The 25,965-nt window shown below is 47.2% G+C and overlaps 1 protein-coding gene across 2 annotated transcripts in view; it reads right to left on the bottom strand.

Moving 5' to 3' along the window:
• Nucleotides 1-25,219, bottom strand: part of SUSD6 (sushi domain containing 6) — a 100,099-nt gene extending 74,880 nt beyond the window's left edge. For both annotated transcript variants that reach the window (XM_032623044.1, XM_032623042.1), the window contains exon 1: nt 24,948-25,219. The gene's annotated coding sequence lies outside the window, so the exon portion shown is untranslated. The remainder of the gene's footprint in view (nt 1-24,947) is intronic.
• Nucleotides 25,220-25,965: the final 746 nt, after the last annotated feature.

Genomic DNA, 25,965 nt, shown 5'->3' with positions numbered 1-25,965 from the left:
CACAAAACTATTCTGGGCCCATTTCCTCCTCTGTAAAATAGAGAGGTTGGAAAAGATGACTTGAGCGTTCTTCCAGCTCTATCTGAAATGCTAGCTTTGGCCTATCATGAGCCAAAGAGAAAGGGGAAGGATCCAGCTTAGTCGTGAGTACGCACATCCACCCTCTGAAGGACAGAGGTTCTTCTACTGTGGAAACCGAACCCGGCCAAGGGGAGGTCCAGAGAAGCCTGGAGCTCAGGTATGAGCGACCCAGAAAGGGCTCTGCAAACACTGGCTGCAAGTCCAGCCCAGGCCCTCAGGTTTAAAATATGAAAGTCCTTACTAGCCTCCCTCCTGCCTTTCCCGTGTCAATCTTTTCACCAGTGTTTGGAGGAGAAGCGGGAGGCTAGGGCCACTGAAGAGTAGCACCGGCATCACCTGGGAGCTTATTAGAGACGCTGAATCTCAGCCTTCATCCCTGATCTACTGAATTAGAATCTGCTTTTTTTTTTTTTTTTTTTTTTTAGAATCTGCATTTTAATAAGATTCCCCAGGTGACTCCTATGCTAAAGTTTGACAAAGCGAGAGAGAGGCATGGACATACATACACTCCCAAACGTAAGGTAGATAGCTAGTGGGAAGCAGCCGCATAGCACAGGGAGATCAGCTCGGTGCTTTGTGACCACCTGGAGGGGTGGGATAGGGAGGGTGGGAGGGAGGGAGACGCAAGAGGGAAGAGATATGGGAACATATGTATATGTATAACTGATTCACTTTGTTATACAGCAGAAACTAACACACCATTGTAAAGCAATTATACTCCAATAAAGATATAAAAAATAAATAAAAAATAAAATAAAATTAAAAAAAACTGAAAAATAAATAAAGTTTGAGAAGTCCTGGTTTAGGGTTATGCTGCCCTTCTATTATTCTCTGCTTTGTCATCTCCTCGCTTGTAAAAATGACTTTCAAGACTCTGTCCACATTCTACCCTAACCCCACCTCCTTGCACACCCTGTGCACATGTACACACACGCACGCACACACACACACACACACACACACACACACACACACACACTTCAGAACTTCCAAATCCAGAGTCACAAGAGTCATGGGGACAGGTTCCTTTCTCCTTGCCTCTTTCCTACATCCACACAAGGGGAGAAAGAAGCCAGGCTTGAAGCACAGGCCAAATGAGAGCTTTTCTGAGAGTGATTCAGCCCACCCCTGCTGTTCAAAGATTCCCCAGGAGGTGGGATGGAAAAAGGGAAGGTGAACCCAAAGGTACAAACTCTGATGGGAGGAGATTCATCATTTGCATCTGAACAGAGACCAACAGGGGTCCAAAGTTTCTTTTCTAAAGTTTTGTTTTTGTTTTTTGTTTTTGCTGCTGCTGCTGTCTTACCTTACAGAAAGATTCTTCGGGCACAGGCTAAAGGGCAAAGCACACACACAGAGTAAACAAAAACGCAGCAAGGGTTCTCCTGGGGGTGGGGGCAGCTGGGACAAAGCAAGACCCTGCTGAAGGGTAGCACAACAGAGCGCTGGAACAGAGGACAGAATGTGGGGGGCAGGGGGGCTGGACTCTGCTGAGAAGTCAGTGTAGTGGAGGAGATTAGGCTGCTGCTCACCCCTCACCCCACCCGCTGGTATAAGCAGCAGATGGCCCAGCCCCAGGCAGCTGGCAGAGACAGCCATCTGCACGTGCCTGCCCGCCCCTCCCCCACGGCTGAAGATGGGGCGGAGCAGGGCAAGGTCCAGGCTCAAACCCAGGTGGACTCATCCTCTGGAAAGCGCACCCTGGGGGTGGGGTAGCAACGTCACCCAATGCTCTGCCACAGTGGGATGAGCCTCAAAAACAACTCTAGCATTATCCAAGGTTCTCCTGCACCCGCCTTTGCTGCCTCTGGTCACCTTCTTTACCAGGAGCAGACTCATGGGTCTGCCTTGGGATCCGAACACAGTACAGCCTGAAGTCCAACCTATCCACGTTAAGAGGGAAAAACTGAGGCCTGGAGCGGTATTATGACTCGCCCTGGGGACACAGGGCTTGTTAGTGGCTGAACCAAAACTAAGTTCTCCCAACTCTCACTAATAAACAAGGTTCCCCAAATATCTCCCAATCAGAGTCTAACCACTGAGCCCCCTCAGAGTGCCAGCCCCAGCACTCTTCACTGTGCTCTGTCCATTCTGAGCCCCCAAGGAACGGCTGCCGCCCATTCGTAATTCTGCCAGATTAGGAAGTCCAGCAGCATTAGTCTCCAAGAACTGTGTGTGTGTGAGTGTGTGTGTGTGTGTGAGAGTGTGTGTGTGAGGAGAGAGAGTGTGTGTGTGAGAGAGAGAGAGAGTGTGTGTGTGTGTGTGTGTGTGTGTGTGTGTGTGTGTGTGTTTGGAAACGAAAAAGGGCTGTTCTGAGAGCTGAAGGGAATTATCAGCCAACACAGAAACGGAGGCAAGTCTGAGTTACTGCCAAACCAGACTGGCTTAATTAAGACCCTCCCACCCTCTTCCCCAGGAAACCCACCCTCTCCTCTGGCTGGTCACACTAACCTAGCTGTAAGAAGCAGTCATTTCAGGGAAGCCGAAGCCCTCTCAGTTGACCTAGCCCTGGGGGATGGGCCATCAGCCAGGGAGCCAGGCCACTGGAGCTTCGGCACACCAGCTGCCCTTACTGTCACCTCAGTATCCACCTTCAACAGCATTTGCTCCATAAAGGTCCCCAAGCCTCCAGCCCACTCTGGATCAGTGTGCGCACACAGTGGAAGAAAACACTCATTAGCTTTTCAAATGTAACCCTCTACAGAACCTAAATAGAAGGCACAGTTATGCAACTGCAAAGCAGAATTCCTCTTCTTATAAAACAAAGATGCACGTCCACAACCAGCCATCTGGTAAAAACTGGGTGGAAAGAGGCTAAGGGGCATTGAGGTTAAGCCGATTTACTAACCTCATCTAGATGCCTGGCAAACGCCCGCTTCAAGGCCCTGAGGCACTGGTATAATGAAAGCATCCTCTTGATCAGAGATCTTTCCTGCCCTCAACGCCCTCAGATGCCGCTTCTGACCCTACACTCCAGTGCTATCACCATAGGCTCGTCCTGGCCTTTAGGGCCAGCACCAGCCCAGGACCCTGGACATGGATATTCAGGGCCAGAAAGTAGCCTGCCTGAAAAACTGACTTACTCAGGAGCTGAGAAGCAATGTTTGGTCCAGTACAACAAAGGGCCATAATGGGCACCTTGTACCCCAAACTCCTTCACAGCCGCCACAAGGAAGCTCTGGGTAGAGCGTGGGGTGTGCAGTAAGGGTAGGGAATGGGGACACTACTTCCTTTACTTCCGCCCAAACCACACCCCTTTAGAACCTGCCCTCCTGAAAGGCAAATGCAGTTCTGACTTCCAAACCTCACTGTTTGAGAGAACTTCTGGTCTTCTCTCTTCCCTTTTTAAAACAGACGACTGCTCCCCTAGGGAGAAAAAGCAGCTGTAAACACAAGAGAGGGCAGACAAAGAACCCTGCTAGGAGTTCCAGAGGAACAATTATACTGCTGTAAAGAGGCTTCTCAGAAGAAACACAGCCCATTCCAAGCAGAAAAACACAACTTCCTGCAAAGTACTTGTCTGAAGGGTAACCTCTGGGCAGATGATCTCCCTACACTCCACTATGCGGCCTCCTCTACTCAACACCAAGCCCTTGACATGTAAAGTGAGGTAGTGATTTTCTTCCTGGGAACCTTAAAAGAAGCAGTTCACAACTCAGTCTGCCTGCTACTGTCTATTTTTATCATCATCATCATAATCATTAAAGGGCTAAACTTCATTACCAAACTGCTACGAACATTTAAACAAATTTAAGCCATTATGTTTTTAGGTAGTTACTAGTGGAGAGAGAATGGGGAGAGGGTATAAATCTGAGACGCGCAGCCTGGCTATTTCTGCACTTCTTACTTCCCAAAAGGAACAGCAGTTTTCAAAGGCTCAGGATTCTGGGAAATCACCCACTGGCTTATTATACCGCTCCATCACAAGTAATGAGGCTGCCACCCCAAAACCCATTTGCCAAAAATAAAAGATCTAAAGAAGTGTTTCAGAGAAAGTTTGTGAGAAGAGTATTCAAGCTGGTTTTATTTTCATACAAGCTACAATTAAATGGCTTTGCCTCCGTAACCACACTTCCTACCTAGAATTCCAGGAAGTTTAGGTGTGCCCCTCAGATTTAGACTGGATTACAGGGAATTTAGCTGGCTGAAACTGGTCCCAGCCCATAAATGTTACCAACCTGTTTTCACAGTCCTAGTTGGATCTGAGAAATAAAGGGGGGTGGGGGAAGGAGGGCAGGGAGTCAGTGCTACACTTATAATTCTGCCCAAGTCAGAAGAGGAAGACACTGCTTTTAATTTCATGCAAGAGTCTATTATTAGAAGGGAAAATGCAACATAAGCCATAAGCCCCATCAGTGACAAAGCAAAGAAAAAAACATATTTACGGAATATATTTAAATCCCTAAACTTCCCAGAGGAATCAATACAAATGCCATTAATACAAATAAATCACCGTTGCCCCCTAATGGTCTGTTCCCTTAAGCTACAAGCTTCCCTGTGGCCACGTACCTTTCACACCCTACTTCTGAGAGGATTCGTCACACGTGCATCTGGCCTCACTACAATTCCCCAAGAAACACTGGCCAACTTCTAGGATGAACAAAATTTCCATGTGAACTGGGTTTTCAGGAGAATCTCAGAGTGAGACCAGCTCCTGGGGGACAAGCCTGACTCTTTCTGACATTTCCATTTTCTCTCAGGTCTTGGGTTTCCAGAGCCCTAAAATTCCTTGATGGTCTTCCAGCCTCCAGCCCATGCTCTGCTCCAGGCCATCCAAAATCCTGCTAGGAACCCCACTCCCAAGCACTGTCAGATCACCTTTCACCTTTGTCCACTCTGTGAATCATCATTTCCTGACGGTCCTCTATATAAAGCTTGCAAAATGTACAAAAGACACAGGCCCCGGCCCACCAGGAACTTTCAGTGGAGCTGGAGAAGCTGCCTACCCTGACAGCAAACAATCAAGGCACACAATAAGGCAAGAGTATCTATTTCAGTAGTCTCTGTGGCTGCAATAAAACACTAAGTCGGGACTTTCCTGGTGGCCCAGTGGTTAAGACTCCACACTTGCACTGTAGGGGGCATGGGTTCGATCCCTGGTCTGGGAACTAAGATCATCCCACGTGCTGCGCAGTGCGGCCAAAAAAAAAAACACAACCACTAAATCGTGAGGTATGAATTTTAGAAAATAAGGAAGAACAGCAACTACTTGAGAGTTATGGACAGAATAATGGAAAGAAAAAAGATACAGAAATGGATCTGAACCAAGACAATTAAAGAGGGCCGTAAAAAGGAAGGAAGGGAGATCTGACCTGAAAGCCTTGAGTGCTGAGTAAGTATGGAGATAGAAAGAGAGAATTTCTGGGGCTGGAAGGCTTAAGTACGCATGATAAATTAGGAAGGTAGGGGTGGGGAAGAAGTCAAGAATCAGGGAAGAACAGAAAAAAAAATCCATCTGAGATCGTTCAGGGCAAGGGACAATTCTTACGGTTTTCCTGGTATCTATCACATAGCAGACTCTGGTTATTCCACAAAGTATTAAGTGTTCAACCGAATACTTAAAATAAGGCCAGATTGTACAGCTATGAAAAACAGGCAGAGAAATTCAGCTTTGGATCAGTAGGTAGCGGGGAGCCAATGAATGTTCTCGAGCAGGAAACATGACCTAATCCAATTCAACGGGCATTTACTAAAGGCCTACTATGTGAGAGGCGCCAGAATACTCAGTCCTTGCCCTCAAGGAGCACCGCCACCGTGGGAAGGGATGGTAATATGACCTCCCACACACATAGGGCTGCATTCTCTTACCTAGTCTCACTTGAGATAAGAACAATGTTAACCGGACATCAACCTGGCAAGAGAGACTAAAGTAGCCTGGGAGGCCAGACAGGATGATAAGGTCTGGGCCAGAGTGGTGGTGACAGAAACCTACAGAAGAAAGAAATGGCAGGAGCTGGTTACTGACTAGACAGGAGGCGCTCATAAGAGGGGAGTCACGATGACACAAAGTCAGAGAGCAGGACGACTCGGATTTCAGTTCCCAGATGGTGACATACCTTCAGCCCATGCTTTGGCCCACTGACCGCCTAATGCTAAGGTCAGTCGGCTCCACCATTCTGCCCATTTCTGGGAATGAGGGTTACACACTCCATCCTTCCCATCCACACACAGTTCTTTATGCTAGTCGTGATTTCCTGTAATTCCCATCTGCAAGGGGGTAAAGGAGATCGATGAGGAGTTGACAATTCCGTTGTCCATCACAACAGTAATAAATACATCTCAACAGTCCTGCCCTAAAGTTTTACTGGCAGCTCGTATTCTGTGAAGAGGAGAAAAGGGGGAGGAAGTGTTACATTTTAAAAGCCTTGAGGCAGTGTTCTCCTTACCCAGTGAGTTTTCCTCCCAGGCAGAGCCTCCCCAGTGGCATTTAGCAAGGCAGAGGCAAGAGATGGAAAAGTATCAACCTTGAGAGCCAGTACCAGTTCCTACAGAGAAAAGAGGCCCAAGATCCCACCCCACCCAGCTACGTGAAAAACGAGCACACGATCAGGACGGCAGAATCAGCGCGAAGCAGGCCCCAAACACTCGGAGTACACAGAATCAATGGGAACAAGCAGCTGGCCTTCCACAGTAACTGCTCTCTAGGGGAGATGACGCTTGAGGACTGGCCAAGCGCTCATCCCAAAGTAGAGCTGCCCAGGGCAAGGCTCTGAGCCACAGGAAGATCAGCCTCCCAAAAAGGTGGCCCCTCCTCAGAACCCTGACACCCTGCCAGCCACCGCCATCCCTGATCATCCTAGACCAAAGCAGCACAGTAACAGGAGAACGGTGGTGACCTGTGGAAGGAAAAGTCACGGCTGAGTTTCTCCCTCCATGATTGCAAGTGACCTGTTTTTCCTATTCTTTCTTCAAGAAACAAGTAGAGCTTGTGGTTTCTTAAATTTTTTGAAAACAAGTAAGTTGATGGCGGAAATGAATTTGACATGTGTATCATTACAAAGGGAAAGTGCAACTTGGCCCTCTTCCCTAACCATTAAACAAGAATAAGAGGAAAAAAAGAGAGCAGACTGAATGAAGAACAGTTATTGGTTCAAACAACTTGGTGGATTCTCTGACATTTTCTAAACAAGTGCTTCCCTCCCACCTGTGACACATCCTGACTGCCTGAGAACAGTCACCCACACCCTTCACACAGGGGCTCGGAGGACTAAAACTGGGATGCTGAGAATATGTTATCACAAAGCTTTTTCCCAGTGCTTGGTTTAGGCTTCCTATGGTTGGCAAAAGGCCTTTCATAAGCCGGTGGCTTGGCTGTGTCAGTGGGAAAGGGATGTTTCGTTACCCTGCAGGACTCTACTCTGTAACTGGGGTGGTCATACTCCCAGTAACATGAAACCTCAGGATAATAAAAATAACAACAATAACAACAACATTGTTATTATTACCTGGAGCCTGACTGTCTAATCACTGCACAGGGTCTACGCATTTTCCATCTAATATCTCATTTAATCTTCACAAGAACCTTGAAAGGTAGGTACTACTACTATCTCCATTTCTGGACAGTGGTTAAATAACTTGTCCAAAGTCACAGAGACAGCAAGGTTACAAACTAAGCAGGCTGACCCCAAAGCATATAATCTTGCTAGAGGTTCAAATCAATTCCATGTTACATAATGTAATTCATTTTAAGTATTAGAATTATCCTGGATATATTGTGGAATAAGAGGCAAAACTTCCATTCACTATAACAAGAAAACAGGAAGCTATGAAGATTGTTCATACTGCTGCTTGCAGCTCTACACCCTCTCGAGTGGGCTTGGACTTGGCGTCCCAGCTCTACTTCACAACCTAAGCAGAGGGAAGTCTTTTAACATGCAGACCAACTCCAGGGCCCCAACAAGGGAAGGATTCCTCAGGTATAGGGTGGATCAGGTGATTCTAAAGCACACATTGAGAAACACTGCTTTGGGGTATTCTAGGAAACTTTTTTTTAATTGATTTATTTATTTTTTTGGCTGCGTTGGGTCTTCGTTGCTACGCGTGGGCTTTCTCTACTTGTGGTGAGCGGGGGCTACTCTTCGTTGTGGTGCGCAGGCTTCTCATTGTGATGGCTTCCCTTGTTGCAGAGCATGGGCTCTAGGCGCACAGGCTTCAGTAGTTGTGGCACATGGGCCTCAGCAGTTGTGGCTCACGGGCTCTAGAGCACAGGCTCAGTAGTTGTGGCACATGGGCTTAGTTGCTCTGCGGCACGTGGGAATCTCTCCGGACCAGGGCTTGAACCCGTGTCCCCTGCATTAGCAGGCGGATTCTTAAACCGCTGCACCACCAGGGAAGCCCCTCTAGCAAACTTCTGAAGCCACTGCAGGATTTGAGAACTAGGTCATTAGATGTTGATGACTAATTCCCCCGAACCGCTAATGAGACAGATAATCACTTTCAGTCATAGGCACCGCATGTGAAGAAAGCTGTTGATAGAATGGAGTGGAGGGAAGCAGGAATTCAGTGACTTCAATTCCCAAAGCTCTCTTTACAGACCTGCATCATCTGAGGAAGCCATGTGCCCCTAATCTTCCACATCTGAAATAACCTGGCTAGAAGCTGCCCCCCAAAATGAGATTGATTCCTCTGAAAAATAACTGCCAAAGATGCAGTTAACATTGCATATTAATGACCAAATTCAGATATCCTTAATAGAAACTTCAACACCAAAAGGCTGAGCGGGGAAGTTATTTTTTTTTAATGTGTGATTTTTCGAAGTCCCAACACAAAGCTTGTTGCCTAGGTCTTTGCACTCATTTGTAAATTGAATAAAGATGCACTCTCGCTTTAAGGTTTTGCCTCTCTGTGTTTTAGTCAGAGTTAGTAAGTGTCCATCCACATATGGGAGCTCACCAATTCTGTCCTTCCTCTTTGGCTTAAATTATCTATGTCAATTGCATTACTATCCAAGAAAGATGGCTCCAAGTTCGGAAATGGTTTTGGTAATTTGATTAAGTTGTACAGAAATGCTAGTGCTTTCTTGGGCACCAGTGACCTTCCCCTGATCCTTTCTGGTCTCTGAGGGTAAGTCCTGGCTGCTGCCTCCCCTTGAGGTGGGACCCCCTCTATTCTGTGATTTCCTCAGGGTCTTCACAGAGGCCACACAGTCCAGCCAAGACTTCAGATTGTCTGCTTCTACTGCTACATACCAGCTGTGCCATCCCAGAAAGTGTTTTTTATCCTCTTTTGGCATCAATTCTCACAACTGTTAAAATGGGTATAATATAAGCAACCTACTCTGAAGTTGCTGCGAAGATTAAACCAACTAATATATATAAATCACTTGGAACAATGCCTGGCACACAGAAAGCACTCAATACGTGTTATCTTTTATTATGACTCCACCTTGCAGTACTAAGAAAGTTTTGCATGAAACTAAAGTTTTATATTTTTGAAGCAGTCTCAATTCATTATGACTACAATCAGCCCTCACAATAACCGTTTAAGTGAGACAGGACTTAAAGTGTATGGATGCTTCCTGCTATAAGGGAAAGGAACTGACCTGGCCTGCTCCTCATGAGCTGTTTGCTCATTAGTCCCAGTCACTGGGTCAGAGACCCATCGCTGTCATCTTTGGATACCACTCCCCACACACATGCCAGCAGACGTCAGTAAATCAAGGCTGAACTGCACTGAAGGTTTACAGCAAGGGCTAGCCGTGCCATAAACAGAGCAACCCCAGCCTTAAGGCAGGGAGCAGGGGAACAAATCAGAGTCCCTGTTCTAGGGAATTCCTGGCTACCCTGAACACAGAGACAAGAGAGCTAATTTCCTAGTCCTGACTCCCACCTCATCCCCGAGAGGAAAAGGAGCAGCTGCAGGAGAGGGAGCAGCCAGAGGTCACTTAGAGGGAAATAGCAGAACTGTCCCTGCACAACCTCGGAGGCCAGCAGGGAATGAGGAAAATATAACACGGCGTTACCCAGCCCCTCCTGCCGGGCCAAACGGGGATCCATAAATGCGGTGTTTCAAAGGCGAATAATGCTGCCTTCACTAACTGAAATGGGAGTTGCTTTTGAGTAGAGTACAGGCAGTCTGTAAACACCAGGGATTAAAAGGCTTACTGTGGGGCCCGACTGCCACCGGCCTAAAGACAGAGTCTATCTTGGCCCTCCAGACCCCAAACAAACTCCACGGCACTTCCTTCAGGGAAGAGCTGCCATCATCAATGGTACACCCCCTCAAAGTGATACCGTAACCCTTTTTTTTCTTCTTTTTTTCCACTTCAGATCACTTTGCTAAGCAACCTCCCCTTTCCGCATCCTGCACCCAGCACCACTCACTCCCCAGCGGCCCCCCAGCAGCTCCCCACCTGACCCTGTCCTCTGCTCTCCAGGCATTGTTTTCTGCCTCCCTCACCACCTCCTCCTCCACGCCAACAACTTCCTAATGCACATGTATTTTATCTGCCATGAAAACAACACAGGCTTCGGAATCCTCCCAACCTTGGTTCGGGCTGCACACAGTTACTTACAGTACTTAACTTTTCAGAGCTTGGTTTTCGGATCCATGAAGTGGAGACAGGCCCTCCTAAGTACAACACCTAGCACAGGGCCTGGCACAGAGCGTGCACTCAATACTTCCTGCCTTGTCCCACTCCCCACGGGATTTTTCTTCTTCCTTCTTCCCTGGGCTCTGTGACCCTGATACAGTCACTCTTTCTAGGTATCACACCTGCTACATCCAAAGGTCTCAACTCAAAGGAGTGACTCAAATGAGGAACATTTTAGTCCCCAATGTTATCTGTGTAGCAGGCACATTCTGGACACATGGTCCCATCAGCAACCTTCAAATTACACTAAAGAGAGGACCGGTCACCTTCTATCTCCCCACCACAAATGACCCATTTAATGAGAAAAGTAACCAGAGGGGATGGGAGGACACGGAGTTGAGAGTCACTTGTGGCAGAAGCAGGAGATAAATAAAGGCCTCTGTAAGGTAAGGGTAGCATTTCCACATGCAACTAAAAACCCCAAAAGGAAAATTCCCGTAATTCCACACTTACATGTAAAATTTTTAAATCACTTCTGACAGCAAGAACATCTGCCAGTTTTGCTAGAAACACCATCTGGTTCATTTCTGATAAGCCCCAGGCACAACTTCGCACAGGCCAGGAACTGCTACAGTTTGGTTCCCAAAAGGTGGCATCCTCCATGACAGCTCCAAGGCAGTGTGCCACCCCCTCCCTCCCTGGTGCCCGAAGGCTGCGACTGCTAGTTCATGATTAGACTTGAAATAAGCCCGGAGCTTGACTCTTTTGTAAGTACCTCCTCCAAAACTTCCAGGCATCACCCTTATAACCAGAATTAATTTAAGCAAGTCTGTCTTCAAAAACCCGATAAATACTACAGAAACATGACAAACAGCAGGAACAACTTGTGTTTCAGAGGGGCTTTCATAAACCAGGTGGGAGGGCAGCTTCTCCACTGAAGAGTCTCATTTTTCAATTAGCTAAGAGTAAGAGGGTCCCCTCCACGAGGTCTTTAAGCTCCTCCAAGTACCTTCCTTTGCCAAGCCAACAGCAAACACTTTGATGCACTTCATGGAGGTCTTCAGGCACCATAATAAGGAAAAGAAAGCAGCCTGGGAGTCAGAGCAGACTTGTCTCAAGGTGCAATGACTCAGTTTGTGGTGCCTCAAGAGCAGGCCTATTCTTCAGATCCTGACGGGGAATTAAGCATAAAATGTGAACCCAACACCTACAGCAAGGATACACCCCAAAGAAAAATGGACTACAAGGTTCACCAGCCACCACTAAACACAAATGGAAAAAGGTGTATTTGAAACACATGAAAACAGGATAAAAACTATCGTGTGCAAGAGCCTGTACAAATATGCACACCCCTGGGACTTCCCTGGTGGTCCAGTGGTTAACAATCCATCTTCCAACGCAGGGGACGTGGATTCGATCCCTGGTCAGGGAACTAAGATCCCACATGCCGTGGGGCAACTAAGCCCGCCTGCTGCAACTACTGAGCCCATGCACTCTGGAGCCCACACGCCACAACTAGAGAGCCCGCGTGCTGCAACTACTGAGCCTGCGCACTCTGGAGTCTGTGCACCACAACTAGAGAGAAGCCCACACGCCGCAACAAAAGATCTCACGTCACAACAAAGATCCTGCGTGCCACAACTAAGACCCGATGCAGCCAAATAAATGAATAAATATTCAAATAGGCACACTCCTTCTTCTAGTCCACTAAGCAAACCTGGGTTGGTAAAGCTTTAAACACTGTATTGCCCGTATTGTTCACCAATTTTTGGTGTTTCATGACCCTTGTGAAGATGGAGCAAGGCAAATGTGGTAAGAGAGAACTGAGAAGGCAAGGGTGAGAAGCATGCAGTACAAACCGACGGTGAGAAACTGGGGCGTAATCAGCTGTGGCCTCACAACTGGGTTTGGGGATGAGAATCTCTCACTCTCTGAAAACAATGCTGGCAGAAATCACTCAACGTTTTTTTCCTCTCAAAATGTGAATACACAGAACAGGAGCCCACAGCGAAGCTCAAAACTGATTTCCCACCAAGTGTGGCTTCAACTCACCCATTCAGCCGCACAGACAGGCAGCTAGCTGAGGAGCAGGTAGGAAGTCACCAGCAGTACCGAAGTGGTGTGGAAACAGGCCTACCCCAGAGAAGCTGAGCGTCCTTGTGCTGGCCTTCCAGGACAGAAGGAGGAGGGCTGGGAGGCTGTCGGCGTGGACTCCAGCAGCAGGGCAGTTTAAAAGAGAAGGCCAGACTGGAGGAGCTGAGAAAACTGAACCCACAACAAAGGCAGTGGTCAGGAGTCCACCACCTGACAAGCCAGGAGGATGTGAAAGAAAAGCAAGAGGAAACAAGCCCCTCCCTTTTGTCAATCTGGATGCGGTCCATCTGCCTTAGAAAGTAGAGGAAGGATGTGGCCCTAAACTGGCCTCTCCCCTTCTCGGACAAACTGACCCTCAATAATCTCCGCTGTCCAGACCAGCAGCATGTTTCACATCCGGCACCTGGCCGGTGCTTCGTGTCTGCCCATCGGTGAGACCTCCCTGGTTTGCTACTTGGGCCAACAGGCCACACCAGCATCACCATTTCTGCTGCTAACTCAGCCCTTGGCCTTAAGACAGGACACTTGTCCTAAACTACTCTGGGCCTCACATTCTGTAACTTTAAAGTGGGCGTCACTCCCACCTCACTTCCAGGGTAACTGAGACGATAATAGCCAGTAACAGATAATATTTACTGAGCACTTACTATGGGCCAGGTACCAGGCTAGCTGCTTTCCACATCTCCTCCAAACCCCCCTATGTAGTAGATACTGACGTTAACCCCCATTTTCAGTTCAAGAACTGGGGCTTAACAAAGAAACTTATCCGAAGTACACAAGCCAGACAGAAAATCTAACACTACAAAAAGCAAGGGTCAAATACTAATTAATGCCACTTCTTCCCCAATTAAACTGCCGTGAGTAACTTTTACTGACAGACACTGAACCTAGTGTTTTAACTATCCCATTTTATTTGGTTTCGTAACACTCCCATGAGGGGTTACTTTTCAACATAATTTTAATTATTTAAGTTATACGTGCCAATAGTGAAAATTCAAATGAAACAAAAAGAATGTTTAAGAAGCTATAGTTTCCTGTTACCCTTTATCACCCCAGAATTCCCACCCAGGTAATCATTGACATTCTGGTAGCTACCCTCTAGAGATAGGTAGTGGTAATATTATCATCTCCATTTTACAAGTGATAAAAACTGAGCATCTGAGAGGTTAAATTTGCTCAAGGCCATACAGCTGGGAAGTGGCTGGGCTGAGACGGGAAGCAGGGTGAGGCTGACCCCAAGGCCCCGCTCTCCTCCACTGCCTCCCACTCAGTACCTACTCCTCGAAACAATCGTCCATTTTCATTCACCGTAGGAAAAGGGGAAGCTCTGCCTGGCCCACAGCCAGTCTCACTTCTCCACTTTCCCAACCAAATGGAAAAAGCAGACAGGCTGTCCGAGCACACCCTGCCCCAGGAACATTGGCACTGCTTTATGTTTTTCAAATCTAAGCTGTCCTGGATGAGGCAGGACCTTCACCTCCAACCTCCTCACTGCCCAGACAGGCTCATCTTCTGCCTCTGAAAGTAAGGGCAGGACAAGGGGGAAGAGGAGGTCAAGCCAGGCCTACAGGAGACCCTGGACCCCCCCTGTCAGCAAAAAGGACACTCTTCAGGGAGCTCTTAGGAGTATTGAAGCGAAGAAAGTCCACCTTTGGAAACAGCTGCGGGGGGCATCTCAGGAAGGCCCGGACCCACAGTTGGTGCCTAGAGTCAGAACACACCTGCAGAAAGACAGAACAAGACTGCAACCATGCTGATACAGACTGCAGAGCCCTCAAATCCCCATCACAGGGCCCTGAGAACCAAGGAGCTTAGAATTTCTGCTCTGGCTCACCCCCAAATGGACCTCTAATAACCTGAAAACTGCACAGGTTTCTAGATACCAGGGTTTTGCCCCTGTGGCCTCCCTGCTCCTCCAAAAAATAAAAGTAAAAAACCTTCTCAGACTATATGGCAATGCTTTTTCCTTAGTTAGGAGATGAAATTTGCCCTTTCTAATTACACACGCTTTCACATCTCTGTCCCATCAGTACACAAAAACATACCGACCTTTAGAGTACCTATGCTGAGATGGGGGTAGGGACGAGGAAAGGGGTTGTTACATTGCTTTCCACACAGAAGTTAAAATTTATCAAGTCTGCAATTCCAAGAGCTTTCCTATTCCCCAGCAGCATACCAATGTTTGATTCAGCCTCAGCCCTGGCTGACTCAGCATCCCTATTTACAAGCACAGTGGATGCTAAATGTCCACTGGTTACCAAAGGCCTTGGCTTTCCCATTCGTAAAAAGGGACTGAAACCTTCCTCACAGTAATTATCTGATTTCTTATGTGAAAGCACTTTGTAAAATAAATAAATCTTTATTGCTATTAATATGAATGCCCAACCTACATAAGTAAATGAAGAGGAAACTTAAACCACCCCTTCCCTCCTCAAGGGGGTTTGACATCTATGAGGGGAAAAGATCAACCAAAACACTGGAGAACAATTCAAAACCTTGGTTATACTGTGCTGCAAAGAATCCCTGTGGGGAGGTGATTATATGGGAAAGAGCATCCAATACTTGTTCAATTAATAAATGAGTTCAGATGCACTGCTTAACAAACATCTACTTGTTACCATCCACAGAAAGTTGTACCAACACCAAAGGCTCTGGAATCTGTTCATTCACTGTCACTCACACACACATACCAAGAAAAACCATCAGCGTTTGCAGAGAGCAGCCCTTCTTTCAAAGATATGATTTTTCAAAAGCATTCACAGACCTTCAAATGAGATGACCCACACAATTATATTCTGTAATTCCAGAAGCAAAAGAACCGCCCCCAGAAGAGCTCAGTTCTGGAGAACAAACAGAAACAAGCCATCCTGTGTTAACTGCTTCCTTGCCTGCAACCAGATTCACAGTGGATAATATATATATATGTAAAAAAGGCCAAACCAGTAGATGCACACATGTAAATTTGCTTTAGGGTATGACTGACGCCTCCTGAGGCTTTTAAAAGAATGACAGAGTTTCCAGAAACAAAGACCTGCACTTGAAAATTAGAAGGGGTGACTCTCTGGTCTCGGATCAAAATTCCTAAGGGTTCCTATAGATTGTTTCTGACTGGCCTTGCTAAAACATTTTGGACAACAGCCAATACCCTCTCTTTGCTTCTCCTCCTCCCACCTCCATGGTTCCCGAGCTGTCTTCTTTTCCTGCCACCAGTCAGAGTAAACTTGGTAAATGTTAACATCTTTTTATCACCTTGTTTATATTTGTTTTTCACTCAAACCAAGCCTCCCTCCAAATGTTTCTTTTTTGGAATTTCATCAATAATACCACTCTTACAGTCCCTGTCATCAAGGCTTATGGACTCAAGGTCACCTTGCCCTCTCACCCTTTTTACTTTAATCCTCTATACCTGGTCAATCCTTCTCAACCAGCTGAGAATAAAGAAGTGGACAAGACAGTCACTGACCTCAGGGAACTTCCAATCTCAGCCTAGAACCTGAGCCTACACGGAGATGCTTACCCACAGAGGTAAAACATACGGGGATGTGTTTTTATTGGGACCCTTATTTGTGCCAGTATGTACTAGGTCCTTTACTGCCTCCAGCAAGTTATAAAGCCAGATATATCGGGAAGAGACACAAATTAACATATCTAAAATTGAGGCTTGAAGGAAATGGAGAAAAAAAAAGATTCCCTAAGGAATTCACACCCACTGATCCTACCTATTTCCCTTCTCCCAATTTCTCACTGTTGAATTCACCCCCGCTTTTCTCTCTAAACTAAAAAAAAAAAAAAACCAAAAAAAAAAAAAACCAAAAAAACACGTCAGGGTCAGAAACATTCCCACATTAAAAACTGGTTAGTGAAGTAAAGCTGGAAAAACGGAATCCTCACACCAAACTCCTAGACCGAGCTTGCTCTACAGAGAAAGGCAATTTGCTCTCTTGCTAGAGAGGCCAGGAGGAATTCTCCAAGGGTATTTTTCAAGTCCTCCTCCCTTCCAGGGTGGTTGCTGGTTTGGAGCACAAATGTCCCTGAAAAAGCCAGAGCCACTCCTTCAGAGCAGCCAAGCTGAAAGCCTGCTTTACACAACAGATTCCTCCAACGCTACTGTCAAACTAAATAAGCCGTGGGCATTCCCCCAGACTGTTAACTTCATGAGGGCAAGTGCTGTGTGCATTTTGTTCTTGTTCACAACTGCATACCTAGCACTTAACCGCCACGGGCATTCACTGAATACCGGCCACACAAATGATTTGACTTCCTTCCTTCCTCTTGGTTTCTGCAGCAACCCTCTACCCACCTCCCACCAGCCTGACATCACAGCCCAACCAGATTTTCAGCTCACAAATTATGAGAACTTGAAGGTGCATGTAAAGGGGAAAATAAGATGGACCAATGAAACCTTATGCAACCCAGAGCCTGTTTTTCTTGCCATCCTGCTGTGTAACAAGCAAAATTCCCACAGGACTGAAACGAGGCGGTAGATGGCCTTCCCATGGCAGAGTGTCTACCTGGGAGTGGATGAGAATCAAGGATTGATAAAAGTGCTCACCAGCCAACATACCATTTGTTAATTCTCTAAAAATGTTCTGAGCATGCCAACTGAAAGAACACCACCCACTGAACACCAAACTGCTCACTGGTTTTCTGGGATGGAGAAAGCTAGCATATGTGACACCTCAACCCAAGAAGTCTATTTCCTTCCTGGCTGGTTAGAGACACAGTTAGAGACGTGTGTTCACATATGCATTTGGACGGGTGGCTGACCCACATGAAATAAACCTGAGGATATCAGAACCACAGTTGTGAAGGGTTTCAGTCTGCTAGGAGGGAGGGGCCATCAGCCGTCCTAGACAGCATGTTCTCAAATACTGGGCAGTCCTACTACATCTAGGCTGCCACCAGCACCTACCTGCCACTGTCCCACCTGGGTGAGCAAGGCCCAAAGGGGAAAATGACTCAGGAACCACATCCCATTGGCCCGGAGTCGGGTGGTGTTTTCTAAATTGTAAGGAAGCACAGTACAGAGATAAAAGAGTTAAGCAGGCCCAGCCTAACTAAGCACAACTCCCATTTTAAGAACAGTTCTTCTTAAGAACTGAATTTAAAGACTCATTCCCTTTTGTAATTTCACTATTAGACTCAAAACCACAATCACAGAAGGGACAGGAGTTTGTTCCTAACGATATCAACCACATACCCTTCTGGGCTCCAATCCCCTTTCCTGGGACAGGCCCAGAGAAGAAAAGTTGATCACACCGGGGTAGAAAAAGTACCAGACTAGGAATGTGCAGCCCTGGCTTCTCCCCTGGCCCTGTCATCACTCAGGAAAATGAGCTCTGAGCAACCATTTCCCATTTCTCTACTCTATTAAGTGAGGCTGTAAAATGAGACCATCCTCGGAGTCCCATCCTCCCAACTCTAGCATTTCATGAGCTCTCTCTGGTCACATGCTTGGCTTGTTGTGCAAGAAGTTTTGGTAACATCTGGATACCACAGTCAAGCATTCAAATCTTCAGATAAGAGTCCTGTCTCCTTACTCAGCCTTTTGAGACTCCTAGTACTTGGGAACAGAATTTGTATTACCAGGTAGAGCCACTCCAAATCTAAAACTTCTGGCAGTGAACAGTGGCAGGGAAGTTATGGCTGTATTCATACACATTTACACACACACATGAGGGAACTTTCTGGAAAAACTGGTCCTTGGACTTGGCTCCAGGTGAAGGAACCTGAAACAGGTACAGGGGAAAATGATTCAACTTCCTAGTTTTTGTCTGGCTTGTTGGACAAAGGGCATGTGCCCTGTGTCCCATGTGTTTCTGAGGTAGAACCACCTTGACTCTCTGACCCTTAGGTGGCCTACACATGCACAATTCCAAGAGCTTCTGGGAGGGATCTAGGAGCAGGAAAAGCAAGACCAGCTATTGGTCACGAATGCTAGGAATTCCAATTAGAACAAGAGTGAAAGGAGGCACTGCACTATTTCAGTACTGAGGCTGCTATGATGTAAAACCACCCAGGGGTAGATTAATCTGTAGAGGAAATGACACTCCCAGCAGCACCATCTGTTCCTCTTTGTGTCTGGCCTGATCTATATTTTAAACCTCGGGTGCAACTAAGGTCCACCAGTAAGAACCCATAAGAGCCGTTCTAAAGAACATTCTTTCTCAGGCCTGCGTTTAAACCACACTCACAGCCCCTCCCCCTCCCCTGCTCACGGGCTGGCTCTCTATTCAGCAAGCATGCCACTCCCCAGTCTAGCAGCAGCCTCCAAGCAGGTGCACAGAACCCTCGCATGGAATTTTTCATAAGGAAAGGGAAAACTTCTGAGAACTATAAATTACATTGATAAGGAAGGCTCTGTGGGGTTCACGGTAACACTCTCTCCAAAAGACACAATGATGCAATTTACAACTGAGGCTCCATGCTGAAACCACGCCCCCCCTTTTTTTAAGCAGCAGTACATGTGCACTGAATCTAGGCACTAACGCACCTGTCAACTCACTACTGTTTAAAGTTCCGCGCCAAAGATTTGGAAACAATGCTACTGGAGAGTTCCACCCTCTTAAACGCTATATATATATACACACACACACATATATATACACATATATATGTGTATATACACACACACACACACACACACACACATATAAAATAAAGCAGAATGAAGTAGCGATATACGCTGCAACATGGATAAACCTCAGCAACATCATGCTCAGTTAAAGACCGCATATTGTATGATTCTATTCAAACGAAAGGTCCAAACAGGTAAACTACAGAGCGGATGCGTGGTGCCCCTGGGCTAGGAGGATTATAGAGGAATAGGGACTGACTACTAATGGAGTTTCTTTTGGGGGCGATGAAAATGTCCTAAGATTAGATTAGGTAAGATTATGGTGATCGTTGGACAACTCTGTAAATATACTAAAATCCACTGCTTGTACACTTTAAATGGATGACCTTTATGATACATAAATTACGTCTTACAGCTGTCTCTAAAAAATGTCATATGACAAAATAAAATCACCCCTCCAAAAAAAAAAATCTCCTTGCGAAAACTTAGAAATAATCTAGATGTATGAGGGTATTTAAATCACAGCTGATCTATTTGATGGAATTTTATAAAGCCACTAAAAATAATTATAAAGGCTGTGTGTTATTATAGGAAAATGTTTATGCTATAACGTTAAATGAAAAAAAAAAACGAAATACAAAATTGAATGTTACAAGGACTACCAACTAAAAGAAAAAGTAGAATACATGGAAATGATGTTTGTGTTAGGTTGGTAGAATCATAGTGGTTCCCCCCCTCTATTTTCCAAGCTTTCCGTAATCTTGTCCCAGTGTACTGACGATTAAAAACAAAACAAAAAAAACCCCTGTCTTCCCTCAGTTTGCCTTGACTACAACTTAAAATGCAAAATAAGCAAAACCACTTTGTTCTCTTTTTCAAGTTCCCTTTTTTAAACTTCCATCCACTTAGTTTATTGAGATCAACTGAGAACTCAAAGAAGGAAGAATGGGATAAACACTCCTCCTCTCCTATTCCCAGAAGTTAGTTTCATTTTCCTGGCTTTGTCAGAAACCAAAGCCAAGTCTAGCCAAAATTTCAGCAAGGAGAGTCTACACACAGGGCAACTCATGTTCTGTTCTTAAACTTCTGTGGGTGAAGGCGAGTCACTGCTGGCAGGAGGCTGGATTTGGAAAGATCAGACTTTCCCCCTCCTTAAAAAAGGATAGAAAGAAAGGGGAAGCTGGGGAAAAGCCCCTATTTGTGTCTGTCCTCTGAGGTTTTGTGTCCAATCTCCAACTACAGGAGGAAAGAATCCTGAGTCATTTAATCTTTCACCACCGAAGATCCTCTTCTGAGTAGTAAATAATTGTCAGTCACCACCTCTGCCGTCTGCAAACCCACTGAGAACCTATTACTATCATCAGGAATCCCAGGCTACCTGTCCCCAAATCAAGCAATGGGGCTCTGCCAAAAATAATAATAATAATAATGGTATGTGTGTGTGTGGGAGGGGAGAATACATTTAAGGGCACACTGCTATCAGGTAATTTTAAGGATCCACCAACACTGGCGACAGTAACAGGGAGCTACATCTGTTTCTGCTTGAGAAAAATGCTTCAATAATATCCTGTCTCTGGAGTACTGCATGAATTCTTGGCACGCGGCTTCAGATGCTTCAAGCGTGGCTATTTTCCTTTTTTGAGATATAAGAGCCAGGGAGGGAGAATACATCACAGGCAACACGAGAGTCTGTGAAACCCGTTCAGTTCTCACCACAGTCGCTGCATTTTCTGCTCCCTGAGTCTCTCACGGAGACTCAACTGTCCCCTAGCCCTGACAGCAGCACAGGTGGCCTTTCACAGCTGAAGTGACCCAACTTGGCACCACCGAGAGGCCTACCAACAGAGTGGAGACTTCCACACTCAGGTAAGAACCAGAGGATGAGAGAGCAAATAGAGGAATCCTGCTGGTTTCTAGGCCAAAGAACTAAAAGGGAAAAAAAAAAGACAGCATCACAGACACAGGTGAGCACAAGAAAAAGGAAACATCCACAGGTGCCCGACAGGCTCCGCCACTAAAACCTAACCCTTGTAAGAGGGGCCTCTTTCCCCAGTACCTCTACTATTTCAGATAAAGGTTTCACACGGATACACTGGAACTTACAGCCATCTAAGGGAACAACAGCTGCTGCCTTGAATCCTAGCCAGGGCAGGAGTGAACACATCTTGATGCTCAAGGACGGTCACCCCCCATGCTGTCCTGAAACTGTCATTAGTCTCAGATCCACAGCTGTTAGCACCTTCAAATACTCATCACACACACACACCCCAGCCCCAACCGTGAGCTGCATCCTTCATTCCCGCCAACGGGGAAACAGCCCTACCACATTACAGGTATCATTTCTCACCGCTCTAGTTTCCTGCAATGTGGCAACATAACTTAAAAATACTAATTTTTTAAAAACCATTCCCATTAAGTGAAGCCTCACCACGGTGGGATATGTGGGTGGCCCCTAGACTGAAGCCATCTTGAGGAGAAACCAGGGGAAAGAGTCTCTATTATCATACAAGCAGGTGTCCTAATCCTCAACACTCAAGTCTGCACCACAGCAATATTTGCTTTCAAAGTTAAAAAAAAAAAAAAAAAAAAGGCACTGGGCTTCTTCCTCTCCTTGTTCCTTCCCATATTTCTCCTACTGCTTGAGGGAATGCACTCTACACAAGACTTCCCTACTGTCTAGGGGGATGAAAGAGGGAAAATGAACCCTGCTCGGCAGCTTTCACTAGGAGATCGCATGTCAAATTTAGGAGCTCAGTAAAACGTTTCATGCATGGCAATTACACAACTGGGCCTAGTGGGTCTGCAGACATTCAGGGCTCCAAGTAGGCATTTCAGGCCCGTAAGCAGAAATCACATCCCTGCTGCTGCCTCTCGGTGAATCGTCCCTGAGTAAATGGGGAACTAGAGGGGAAGACAAGCACATGTGCTCTCCGGCCTTCCTTCTCTGCCTGCAAGAGGCTCTGCTAAAGACATTCTCCCCAGTTCACTTGTTTTGGTACGGAAATGAGGAAGATTACGTGGCTCACTAACTTTTAAAAAAATACTGTAATTCTCTGAGCCCACAGACAGATACCAGTAGTTACCTGGCTATCAGAAGAGCTAAGAATGCGGAAAGAGAGTACTAGGAAAGATTTAAAACATAAGGCAAGTTTTTTTTCTGGAGGATGTAAAAGCATAGAGGAAGTGAAACAACGCTGAGTAGCAATAAAGCTGAAATAAGTTCTTACTTTTAAGAAGCCAGATAAATTTCTCCCTTTGGACGGTGCATATGTGTGTGTATCGAGGGGGAGGGTAGCTAGAGGAATTGCTGCCCTGGGAACGGCAAGGAGGAAACCCCCTGCCAGGAGATGCACCATTATGTAAGAGCACAAGTTCAGTCACCACATAATGGAGACCTGCCAGGAAACCAGACAAAAGTGCTGAGGTCTCTTCATCTGTCAGCCTGCATCTGTAACACCTCATTCTACCTTTCTTCCTCTTCTTTCTATCTGCCCACATTCTGGGCTTTAAGAAGGCAAGCCTCAGTAAATAAGTTGAACTGCCATTTGACAGTGGGTTTGCTCTCCGGGTTTAACACTGCAGGGCAGAGAGGCAGGTCCTACTCTGAGCACTCAGGGACCTGTCCCCGTCTAGCTGTAGGTATGGTTTGGTTTCATATGCCATTTCTACTACAGTACCCAAAAGACCACCCTGTGGACAGGGAGTTCTATTTATCAGGACTGGTATCAGTATTGTTCTCTATTTAACGCACTGCTCAGGACTTCCTTAAGCAGCAAATGGCCACCACTGAAAATTAACAACATAAGCCAAAATAAATTGACTTAAAAACCATGAACTCTGTAGGAAATGGCAGGGTTCTGTCCTATTCACTGCAGTAACCCCAATACCTAGCACAGTGCCCGGCATATATTCTGTATCACAAATACTTGTCAGTACTAAATTAAAACAAAGAATGAATGAACCCACGAATGTTGTGCAAACATACCATAAATGTGTACCTTGGAGAAAGAAATAAGGATGCACACATGATCTGAGAAAGCCTGAGGAAGTGGTGCTTTGGACAGAGTCTAGAAAGACTCCAGTTTCAATTTTACCAAATGGTAAGCAAACTAGAAATTAACAGTATAATCTAGTAGTTCAGGGTGAGGGCTCTACTATGAGATACCTTTGTGACCTTGGGCAAGTTATTTGTTTGGCTTTGCTCTCATCTGAAAGAATGAGAATAATGACAAAATCTACCACAAAAGTTTGCTGTTTATTAAATGAGATCAAGAAAGTAAAGTTCTTGGCACAAAACTCAGTTCACAGTAAGTCCTCAAGAACTTTCCCCTGTTATTGCTATTATTTTTTCATTATTAAATATCTCCTCTACTGAGGGGAAGGTAGATGTACTCCCCATGCCCCAAACTCTGAAAATTTTCATTTCTGGTTGAATATGCATCTAGCTAAAAGTGGAAAGCCCAGAAAATTCAAAACTCAATGCCAAGCACATGTCTCTACTAGCCTCACTACATGGTGACAATTTGGGTGTGGAATTCCCAAAACAGAAAAGGTGTATGTATGCATTCACCCCATTCATACATATTTTTTAAATCAGAGCAATGAAAAGAACAGAAGTGAATTAACCAGTGTAAAGGATGGAAAGACACTCTTGTCACCTCTGCAGACCTAGAAAGGGTGTAAAATACCTACGGTTTAATTGAACTGGGTAGTTTCACTGCACCTCTGTACAGAGCACACACAAGCCCAGTTAGCAAGAGCAGTAAAGCCCAGCGAGCTGCCTGACACCAGGGGACATTCTATGGGAACAGCAGCATCAGGCCTCACTGCTGAACTTCCCTCGAACCAGCTGGAGATTTGTTCTCGACGCCTCTTTTCTCCTGCGTCTTTCGGCCCCCAAAACCACCTCCCCCTCCTGACCTCCTTACAGGTAACTTTTCTCACTTCAGCAGCCCCACAGTCACAACCCTGTGGGAGGGTCAGACCGACACCAGTATTTGTCTCTAAAAACCAGAAGTGAAAAAAGAAAGTCTACATACATAAACAGGAAGTGGTTTCGGTGCGTCTCAGCCCGGATACTAAGAAAAGTTTTTGAAATTAAAGACCAGACGAGGTGCGGGGGCTCCAGAAAGCTCCGGTGCTCGCACACCCGGGCTCCAAGGTGCCCTCGGAAGTCCACCATCGCTAAGCCAACCCTGCCCCAGCGCAGGACGCGCAGCTTTAGCTGGCTTAACGAAAAAACATTAACAGTAATAAAGACAGCCAGCCTGTGACTACCTCCCAGCGACCTGCAAAATGTGGTCTCCACCGTGAATTCCGAGCCGGAGCGCGACCCCGCACGCCCGGCGAGGCCCGGGCGGAGCGCCCCGATCCCGGCCACCAAGCTCCCGGCCGCAAGCCGGCCGGCCGGTTTTCCTCCCGGCCTCTGCACAGCTCCCCCCCGCCGCCCTTCCGCCCAAGCCGGCACCGGGCTCGCCGCCGGGCGTCGGGGTGACAGCCGGGCCGGCGCAGGAAGCGCGGAGAGCAGCCGACGCGGGGCGGCCGTCCGGGCTCCCCAACGTCCCTCCCGGGCGGTGCGCCTGTCCTGCGCCCCCGACAGCCAGCCGAGGGCGCCAATGACACAATGCCCGGCCCCGCCGCCCCCCGGCCGCGGTGACAACTCACCCGGGGAACCGCGCGGCGACCTCCGGGAGGCGGACGCTCGCAGCTTCCGCGGCGCTGGGATCCGCTCCGCCGCCTGCGCGCGCCCGCAGCCCTCTTGGGTCTAGGCGAGACCCCGTGTGCCCTTGTCTGGCTGGCGCTGGCCGGCGCTGCGGGAGGAGGAGGGGGGAGGCAGGGGACGAGGATGTCGCCGGCTTAGGAGAATGGAACGCGGCGGCCGTAGCAGAGGCAACGGCAGCAGTACGCGCGTCACCGGCCCAGCTGTACCGCGCGGGCGGGGGAGGCCCGCGGAGGGGGAGGGGAAGGGGCGGGCGAGGGGCGGGGCCAGGCGCGCACGCAACCAGCGCCGGCGTCGCGCTGCCGCGACCGCCCCGCTGGGAAGCCCCGCCAGTCGACGGCTGGCAGCACGCAAGCGCCGCCGGTCGGCCCGCACGCCCCGCGGGTGGCGAGACTGGGTGGGCGGGGGGTGTTCTTAAAGGCACCGTCACGCCAGCGCTGCTAGAGTTGACCGGGCGGTGGTACAGATTCAGACTGAGATGCCTTTGCGCTGCACTCTCCAGTTCTTTTACTATTATTATTGTATTATTTTTTGGATTATTCGGATATTATTTGGATTACTATTATTTGCAAAGAATTGGTTTGCTCTCCGGTCGACAAGGCGCTTTCATTCCTGTTGCCTTCTTAGCTCAGGAATCCCTCACCAGGCCTGTCGCTAAGCGGTACTTCTCCCTATTAAGCGGTACTCCTCAAACTATGTTGCAAAGCCTACCAACCTCAAAATTGTCCCGGGGGTGCAGGTGTAAAAATGCAGATTTAGGGTCCCACGTCCCATCATTCTGATTCGAAAAAGCTACGATTGGACTCTGGAATCTATCTTAAAAAGCATTCCTAAGGGATTCCTCATCACACTAAAAGCACGCGACGGATCTCAAGGTTCAGAAAACTGAAGTTCAGAGTGCGGACTGGCAGAGTCCGGGCTAGAACCCCGCCACCGCCTAACTTTATTTCCCATCCTGAGCCT

This window comes from Phocoena sinus, chromosome 2 (genome assembly GCF_008692025.1).
Source record: "Phocoena sinus isolate mPhoSin1 chromosome 2, mPhoSin1.pri, whole genome shotgun sequence".
Classification (NCBI taxonomy): Eukaryota; Metazoa; Chordata; class Mammalia; order Artiodactyla; family Phocoenidae; genus Phocoena; species Phocoena sinus.
The sequence above is the reverse complement of the archived record's forward strand: the minus strand, read 5'-3'. Positions and strand labels throughout refer to the sequence as shown.